Source organism: Solanum tuberosum, unplaced genomic scaffold, assembly GCF_000226075.1.
Source record: "Solanum tuberosum cultivar DM 1-3 516 R44 unplaced genomic scaffold, SolTub_3.0 scf00042, whole genome shotgun sequence".
NCBI classification, from domain to species: Eukaryota; Viridiplantae; Streptophyta; class Magnoliopsida; order Solanales; family Solanaceae; genus Solanum; species Solanum tuberosum.
This window is the reverse complement of record NW_006238967.1, coordinates 875,925-884,753: the sequence shown is the minus strand read 5'-3', so window position 1 is coordinate 884,753 and position 8,829 is coordinate 875,925.

Genomic DNA, 8,829 nt, shown 5'->3' with positions numbered 1-8,829 from the left:
GCTTCTTCTTTCGATTGTCGCATTAATCACGGGGGGTAAACTCATATGCTTCGAGGGTGATTTTCTCATTCTCTTCTTTCCACCGTCCCTGGAAAGGGGGCCTATAAACAATTTCCTCCCCAGTATCTTCTTCAGCAGCTCCAAGGTGAGTGTCTTCGGGACCACTATTGGCTTCTTCATTGAAGAAAGAGCATTTTCCGCGTATTTTCTGAAGCCTCATGGTTATATCATTATTGAAGACATCATGTTCCTTCCGCATAGCAACCGTCTCCTCGTTCATGATTGCATATCTTGCCATCTTAGCCGCTAACTCCGCGTCTAATGCTGTACTTTTGGCTTGCGCAACTGCGGTGGCTAGTTCCACTTCTATTCTTCTTATTTCCATCTCTTGAATCTCTTGTTTGAATCGACGTAGTTTCATCCTTAAATCCTCCTCAGTCGTCTTCACCTCGACATTTTTATCGTTTTTCATCTTAGCAGCAATTTTACCTTTCCTGAGATGATAAAGTAATGTTTTAGGATTTGGTAATAAGATTTTATTTTTGGTTGAGAAACTCAAGACTCCTGAAATTTTGGTCAGACATTTGATAGTGACTTGTATTTGGTATTGTAGGGACTTTCAGAAATTTTTTTAAAAGAGTGGGCTAACAATGTCCTCATTCAAAGCAACAATATCACATAAACATATATCACACGTCCTAAACAAGTAGGGGGCCCTTTTGTGCCAAGGGTAGGCCTAGCGTATTTGAAAGATGTATGTGTAGAATTGAACCATTTTGTTACCCCAAAGCAAATTTCACATATAAAATGACGTTCAAAAAAGCGAAAATAAGCAGGGGGAAGTAAGGAATAAACGGGAAACACAAAAGAAAAGGCCCACGCAAGGGTCATTTGAAAAGAGTACCAAAATACAAGAAAGGCAAGCCCACGCAGGGGCAAATAACAACAAGTACACATAGCAAAAACCCACGCAGGGGCGAAGTCCACTAAGATGTCCCCGATGACCCTACTTTTGATTTGCTCCTCTTGTTCTATGCCATGAGATGCTGAAGCCTATATTGAATCATTAGCAAGTATCTTTCGCTCCGGCAGCCTTTCTCTTCCTGTCTTCGAGACACATTCCGCTTTTCTTATCTCCAATCCATAAGTTGAGTTCTCCCAAATCGCTTCTCAAGCTTTCTGATTCTTGAGTTACGCTCTTGAGGGTGTACTTATCCTCCTCTTGCTTTCGGAGAAATTCCTCGTGCATTTCCTGGGCTTCTCTTCTTACCTCTCTTAGTTCTATCAAAGCTTTGGACTCTTTGTCCTCCACACTGCGGTAAATGTTCAGAACTGAGAAGGAGATACCTTGTATATTGCCTTTCAACCAAGCTTTGTAGGTCTCATCGTAGCCCGCATTAAATTGATCTACGACAATAGTGTCCTCGTTCATTCACACTGCTCTTTTCCATTCTCTCAGCATCTCTGAAGCCTCAGGCACTCTATCATCCCCGATGTCGAACACATAGATACATTAGTATGCTTCTGGGGTGTAGTTTGTCTTCTTCCGAACTGCCTCAGGACCCGGATGGGCGCATACGGGCGGATACCTCGAATACCTGGTAGAGGAAACACAAGTTGGTTGTCGCCCCGTACTATGACATCTATCGAGATGAAACGGTTGAACATCCACTGGATATTTTCTTCTCTCAACTCAGAGAAAATTTGAGCCCATCTTTCTCTGGTTCTCCTTTTTTCTAAGTCTGCCAGAACAACATGTCATTCAAACTCTTCAAAGCATTATGCTCATCGAGGGTATAGAGTTCTTGAGTTCAGTGTCTCTTCACCAAGTGACTCATTATCCATCATTGGATGAGGAGATTAGAGCCCTGAAAGTAACGATGTCTTTCATTACACCTATCCAGAGCATGGTACATGTCGGAAAGGATGAAAGGCGCGTTAGGATAATACTTCACTTCCCCTTGATTTAGATGCCCTTGGAACAGAGTGTGCGTAAGCATTATAACTCGGGTGTTGATACTGAGGCTCGAGCCGTGTAGGAAAACTATGGTGCCTAATAGTGCGATAGTAAATGCCAAAGGTCTGATCCCGTCCCATTATCTGAAAGTGACACTGAACTCTTGGTTGTAATTCGCATAGAAGCTCGCATGCCCAAATCTGACATAGAGATCCATAAAAGAAAAGCTAGAACCTTCGGCCCAGTAAGCGCAATCCTTTCTTAATCCGAGCCAGTTTACAATATCCTCGAGGGTAGGCTTGTTAGGGATTAGGATATTTTCCCATTTTCTCACTCTTCTTTTAAGCCCTGTACCGACTGTGTCTATTTCATCCCGAATTTCCTCAATTGTCGGGGTGATTTCCATGATTCCAAATCGGAACACCATTTTCTCGTTGTCCCAATAACCTGTGAGAACTTCAATCAGCTCGGGCCATCCGACCATATTGATGAGTTCTGTTAGGGCCCCTATATATTTGTTGAGCGCCCTTTTGTGAACCGTAGTGAGGTCGTTGTACCACATCTTGACCAAAACTGGGGCTTCCACTACCATGTCGAATTTAGGAAATCGATCCATACCTACAAAATAAAGCACGGTTAAGATTCCCTCCCCCAAATAGGTAACAATCAGGTTTCCACACATACATCTTTCAAATGTCAAATAATATAATATGTTGTTAGGTTGTGGACCTTGGACATGATTTTTGACAGTTTTACTAATGGACTTAATACGCCTTGGGTATTAAGACGTCTTAGGCTAATGCTTAGATTTGGATTTGGTTTCACTCTACTCTAGGCTGACTAGAATTGGTTTAGAAATGACGGTTACCCGAGTCGGACAAACAACAGGGTGAAGTCTAATAAACGACGTTGAATGACCACAAGCCAACTATTCGTTTATCACTTCCAAAGAATTTCAACTCATTTTTTCTGAAGGACAGCCGTGGTAAGCCATGTAACCGCCTTTTTTTCCTAATGCAATCTATTTGCCGTTTGGCGAAATCGAGTACCATGAATGCCACAATTCAATATATGTGATAGATAAAGCAAGTAGACAGTTAAAATATGTAGCCAAATATCTTAATCTTAAGGTTAGAACTATTCAAATCCCCAGAAGAGTCGTCATTCTGTTTTATCAAGAAAATATATTTAGACTGGTTTTAAGAGTCGCCACTTAATTTTTAAGACAAAATCAAGAAATACTACTTTTTCAAAAGATTAAACAGAAATCTAATGAAAAATAATTAAGGGAGTTCGAGGTTCTTATTAGCGTTTCGTGAAGGGATTGAAAGCACCCGAAATGCCCGCTAATACGCGGTTATCCGGCAATTAATTATTTGGCTAAAATAATTTTAACTTGGCTTGGCTTGCAAAATTGAAATATTTTGTTAGTTAGGACCATTTTAAGGGAGAAAAAGAAAATGTTGAAATATTATGTAAGCGAAATATTTTGTGAACTTATTTATCTATTTATTCAGTTTAAGCCAAGTAAAAGATGAATAATTTTTAGTTAAGTGATTAATTCAGAATGAGTGTCTTTTAAGGATTATAATTTTTTTTAAAACCTTAAGATTAATAGCAGATAATAACGAGTAAACAAACATAACAAAGAAAGGAGGGAAAGAGATTTGGGCCCAAATCTGGTTCTTGTCCGTCTCGGCCAGTATTTGGGCCCATTTTTATTTTGGGCCTTTGGCCCTTTAGAGTCACCTGCACCTGTTCTAAACTAACGTAAAAAGTACTATTTTCCTTTAGACCTCGGGCCCAATTTTCACCTGTCCTAAACTCTAACAAAATAATAAACATAACGACTAAATGCGCTTAGGCCCAATAATAACAAAATACAATCCCTTTTTATATAAAGAGTAGGCCCTTGGCCTAATCTTTTCATTCTTTCGATCTGTTGCGTGCTCTTTCAACTCCGGGACCTGTTCGTCGATTTTTTATGGCTGGCCGACCCGAATGAAGGAATTTGAGTCTTTACGACTCTCTCAAAACGCGAGGAAAAAAGGAGTTCATGGTGAACTCGGGCTAATTTCACATCCAACAAAATAAATAAAATATATAAGTAATAAATCATTAAATTGAATCTTAAAATACGCCAAGTTGTAAACATGTGCACTATTGTTCTAATTTTAAATATTATAGAAAGAGCAAAGACAACTCAAAAGATCTAGACCAAGATATAACTTGCTACTAGCATTTATTTATGCATCAAAAGTTAAAGAAAGAAAGGGATCCATGGCATTTATTAAAACAAAGACAACATAGTGAAATCTAGTAGCACTTTGGTCAAAGATTAATTAAAACTGAATCCCAAAGCCAGGCGGCATCATACTAACGATACAAATAGAAACATTTAAACTCCCTAGTCCATACCATGGTAAGCAGAAAACAATTTCATTCAAGTATCACTGTTTAAGCATATAAAAAGTAAATGTTTGCAAGAGAAGAGAAAAAGACAATTACTACCAAATAAACATGATGATTTAATTTATCTAGGCTTTGCAGTAACTATATTACAAACGCTAAGGGTTGATTTGACCAATCCAATAGTAAAATCTATTTTTAAATGCTCATAACTCTTAAACTCTATTAAAATCCAATATTAAGATCTAATACGTAACAAGACCATTTTAAATGCTCTTAACCATTTCTCTCAAGAAATAGGAAGATACCACATAGTAGCAAGAAAAGATTTGAATCTCAAAAGAACTATTGACAATTAACAAAAAAAGGAAAAAAAGAAAAAGAAAAGGGCATGACTTTTAAACATGGATAAAAAAAGAATTGACACTAGTAATTTTAACCAAAGAGCAGGGGAAGAAACTAAGAAACTAGCATGTTTGCTCAACGTGAAAATAATGGCAAGCAACAATTTACACAGAAAAGACACATAAAATAAGACACCAATAATCACTGCTTGACACACTCAAACGAACCCAACTAATATAACATGAATACTAACACTAAAATGAGGCACGAATGAGCATGAAATAAACATGAAATGGTAAAGTTGAAATTGACATCATGAGTAGACAATGGAATCACTTAAAAACATACACAGAGCATATCAGGATACTGCGAATTTGGTGACAAACAGCAGCCACACAGACCTCCGAGACACTGGAAACACCATTTCAAAATATAAAAGACAGAGAATATTATAAAGGAGGAGGTGTTACCTCCTTTCGGGCAGCAGACCGAGACGAAACGAGCCGACAACCACGATCCTTCCACCACGACAGCGAAACAATGAACAAGACATGGACAGAATTTGGACTCAAGCGACGACTACCCCTCTGGGGAAACTCCCTATTTTTCTTGGTGTATTTAGTATATATTTTAGTTATTTTGCTTAAGCTATTAGGTGTATTTTTTTTCTAAAAATTCCAACCAAAAAGAAAAAAAATATTCCCCCTGAACAAAAGAAAGAAGGGAACCATTTAAAGGGAAAACCTCGTTCGAAAAAGGGGGGAAGCAGATAAAAAAAAAGGACAGGAAAGGTCCCAAACCCAAATTCAAACTCCCAATTTTCTTTCACCATTTAGGGAAGACATCCTTTTCTGAAAATTTCAATCCGCTCCACTAGAGGAAAAAGGGGAGACGCGTGCCTGCCTTTGCTGCTGATATCGTACAATGGAAAGGAACGTAGAGGATAAGGACAAGATCGCAGCGTACTCTCTCTGTTCCTCGCTGCTTTGTCGCGTGAAGAGACGTTGGGACTATGTTGTTGTTTCACGCGTCTGGACCGCTGGGAATTGCTGTTGTTCGCTACTTCTCCTATTTTGGAATTGTTGTGTTAGCGTGGGATTAGAAGGGAAGAGGGGATGGGTTGCCGGGTTATTTGGAAATTGTAAAGGGGACTGGGTCAGCTGGAATTAATTTTGGGTTAAGAAATGGGTGGACTGCGGGAAAGGTTGGAGGAAAAGGGGAAAATTTGGCCGGTTTTTTGGGTTATTTGGTGGGCTGCTGATATAAGTTGTAGGAATTTAAGAGTGGGCTTGGGTTATGAATTGAGTTGTTGAATTGGGTCTTGAAAATAAGGCAAAGAATATGGTCAATTCGAATTAAGAAAATAGCCACATGAATGGCAATTTCGACCAAATTGGTGCAATTAGATGAATTCGACCTAAAATTAAAATAAGAGGAATTATATTAATTAATTAACGATCTTCTTAATCCTAACAAAAATAAAATGATTAACTTAATTAAACTAATTAATTCACAAATATAAAATATAACTTAGCTAAGCCAATTACTAAAATATTTGAACAAAACAAAATCTTTTTGAGATGATTTTCGAATATTTATAAAATGTACTAATTATATATAAAACTATATAAGAAAACATATTTATTATTTAGAAATTATAAAAGCGACTAAATTTACTTTAAAATTATTTTGACTGCTATAAACTGATTATTTCAATTTGTTCAAAATTTAAGAAGCTCGGTGATTAATTTATATTGTGGAGGTCCAAAATTGGGTGTCAACAAGTACATACATTTTTCAACTTTATTTTGTTGGTATATATTTTAATTTTTGAAGTTACAACCCGAACCCTATTTTCGTAGAAGATACATTTTGTTAAAACCTAAAGCTTTGTTTCACGTATGTACATTTTTTTTAAGTCTATTTTGTTGGTATCATAGATTTTGAATTTACTAGGCAAAAAGTCTATTTTTTTTAGAAGATGCATCTTTACGAGACTTAAACTCTAATTTTATTAGTTGTTGGTATTTTTAGATTTTAAATTTACTAGACTTAAACTCTAATATTTTTGGGGGGTTTATTTCAAGTGTTTATGAGCTTCATTTTTTTTTTCTTTCACCCTCACTTCTTTCCGTTTGCACATGAATTTCATGATATGTGAAAAATGAGAGTAGTATTTGAAATTGAATAGTGTATTAGAAAATTAAACCTGTGTTTGAAACTTGCATTTTACTTTAGATTTGTTGAAGTTTTTGTGAGGAAAAAGAAATTATTTACTTGAAAATGTGGTTCAACAAGTTTTTCAATTTTAAAAAACTCTACTTGAAGTTGGAATGAAAAATTGATGTATTATTAGACAAATTTTGTTAGTGATTACCCGATTTAAGATAATTTAATTTTTAAAAATCCTTACCATTTGAATTAATTATAAAAATCATATTTTTCCTTCTCTCTTAACATCTGGATACATTACTTCACCTCTTTCAAGTACATTACATCTTTATTCCTGTATAATATATCTGGCAGAGATGTTATTGTTGATACATAACCCCAATTATTTCAAACCTAAATCAGTATGAATCTAGTTTATAGTTAGGTATCTGATACATAACTTATATATCTGATACGTAACTTATGTATTGTTTGTCATGTATTAGCCGATGGACAATGTATCCGCAATATGAAAAGTTCAAAATTATTGTAATTTGGGAAACTTTCAAGATAGGAAGTAATTAGGACCCAAATTATTGGGATTTCTAGAAAAACTATCAAAACCTTCTCTTGATAGCAATTATCTAATAAAAAAGGATGATACCAAAAAAATAATTTGGGCGCTAATTACATTCTTCTTTGGAAGTTTTTTAAATTACAATAATTTTGAATATTTATGAACTCGCGGATACATTACTCGTTCGTTCGATACATAGCAAACGATACATAAGTTTTTGTATAAGAAATATAAGTTATATATCAGATACACTATTATAAACCAGATTCATATTGATTTCAGTTTGAAATAATTGAGATTATGTATCAACAATAACATTTGTCCCAGATATATTGTATACAAACAAAGTTGTAATGTATCAAATAAAGGTGGAGTGATGTATCCAGATGTTAAGAGAGAAAATGAAAAAAGAAGATTTTCTTTTAACTAATTCAAATGGTAGGAATTTTTTAGAGATTATGCTATCTTAAGTCGTGTAATTACATAATTTTCTCATTACTTTAACACATTATTAACACCAAATTGAGAATACCCAAAAACCAAATAAAAGAAAAAAAACATAAAAATTCTCAAGCCTTTTCTCTACAACATAGAAGGCTATGAACAGTATTTCCTTAATATTTTATATCTTTATGTGGCTTTAAAAAATTAATGTGAAATTTTATGTGTTTTCGTTTGTACTACACATTTATTGGATGCGAAAAGAGCTTCAGAATTTAAGTTTTATTGGGTTTAAGTGTTCAATTGACAAAATAATGGAAAAAACTTGCCCGCACCGGGTATATACACCAAACTAATGCAATTTTCATTATTACGTGATTTAATGAAGTAAAATACATGTTAATTAATTATGGTTAAGTAAAATGAACTATAAATTTAAACACATGACATGCATGTATTGGCTTGGTGTATGCACCCGGTGCGGGTAAGTTTTATCCCAAAATATTGAGTAGAAGGGTCTAAGTGACAATTCAAATCAAGTGTATATAAGAGTCTCCCGGGTCATTACGCCTTTTTAAAAAGTTACACTTTTTCAAGACCTAAATCCTAATTTTATTAGTACATATATTTTTACAAGTTTATTTTGTTGGTATATATTTTAGTTTTTGAAGTTACAACCCGAACCCTATTTTTGTAGAAGATACCTTTTCTTAAAACCTAAAGCTTAGTTTCACGTATGTGCATTTCTTAAGTCTATTTTGTTGGTATCATAGATTTTGAATTTACTAGACAAAAACTCTAAAAAATTTTAGAAGTTGCATCTTTACGAGACTTAAACCCTAATTTCATTAGTACACATATTTTTTCAAATTCCTTTTGTTGGTATTTTAGATTTTAAATTTACTAAACTTAAACTCTATTTTTTTTTTGGGGGGGGGGGAGGGGGGGG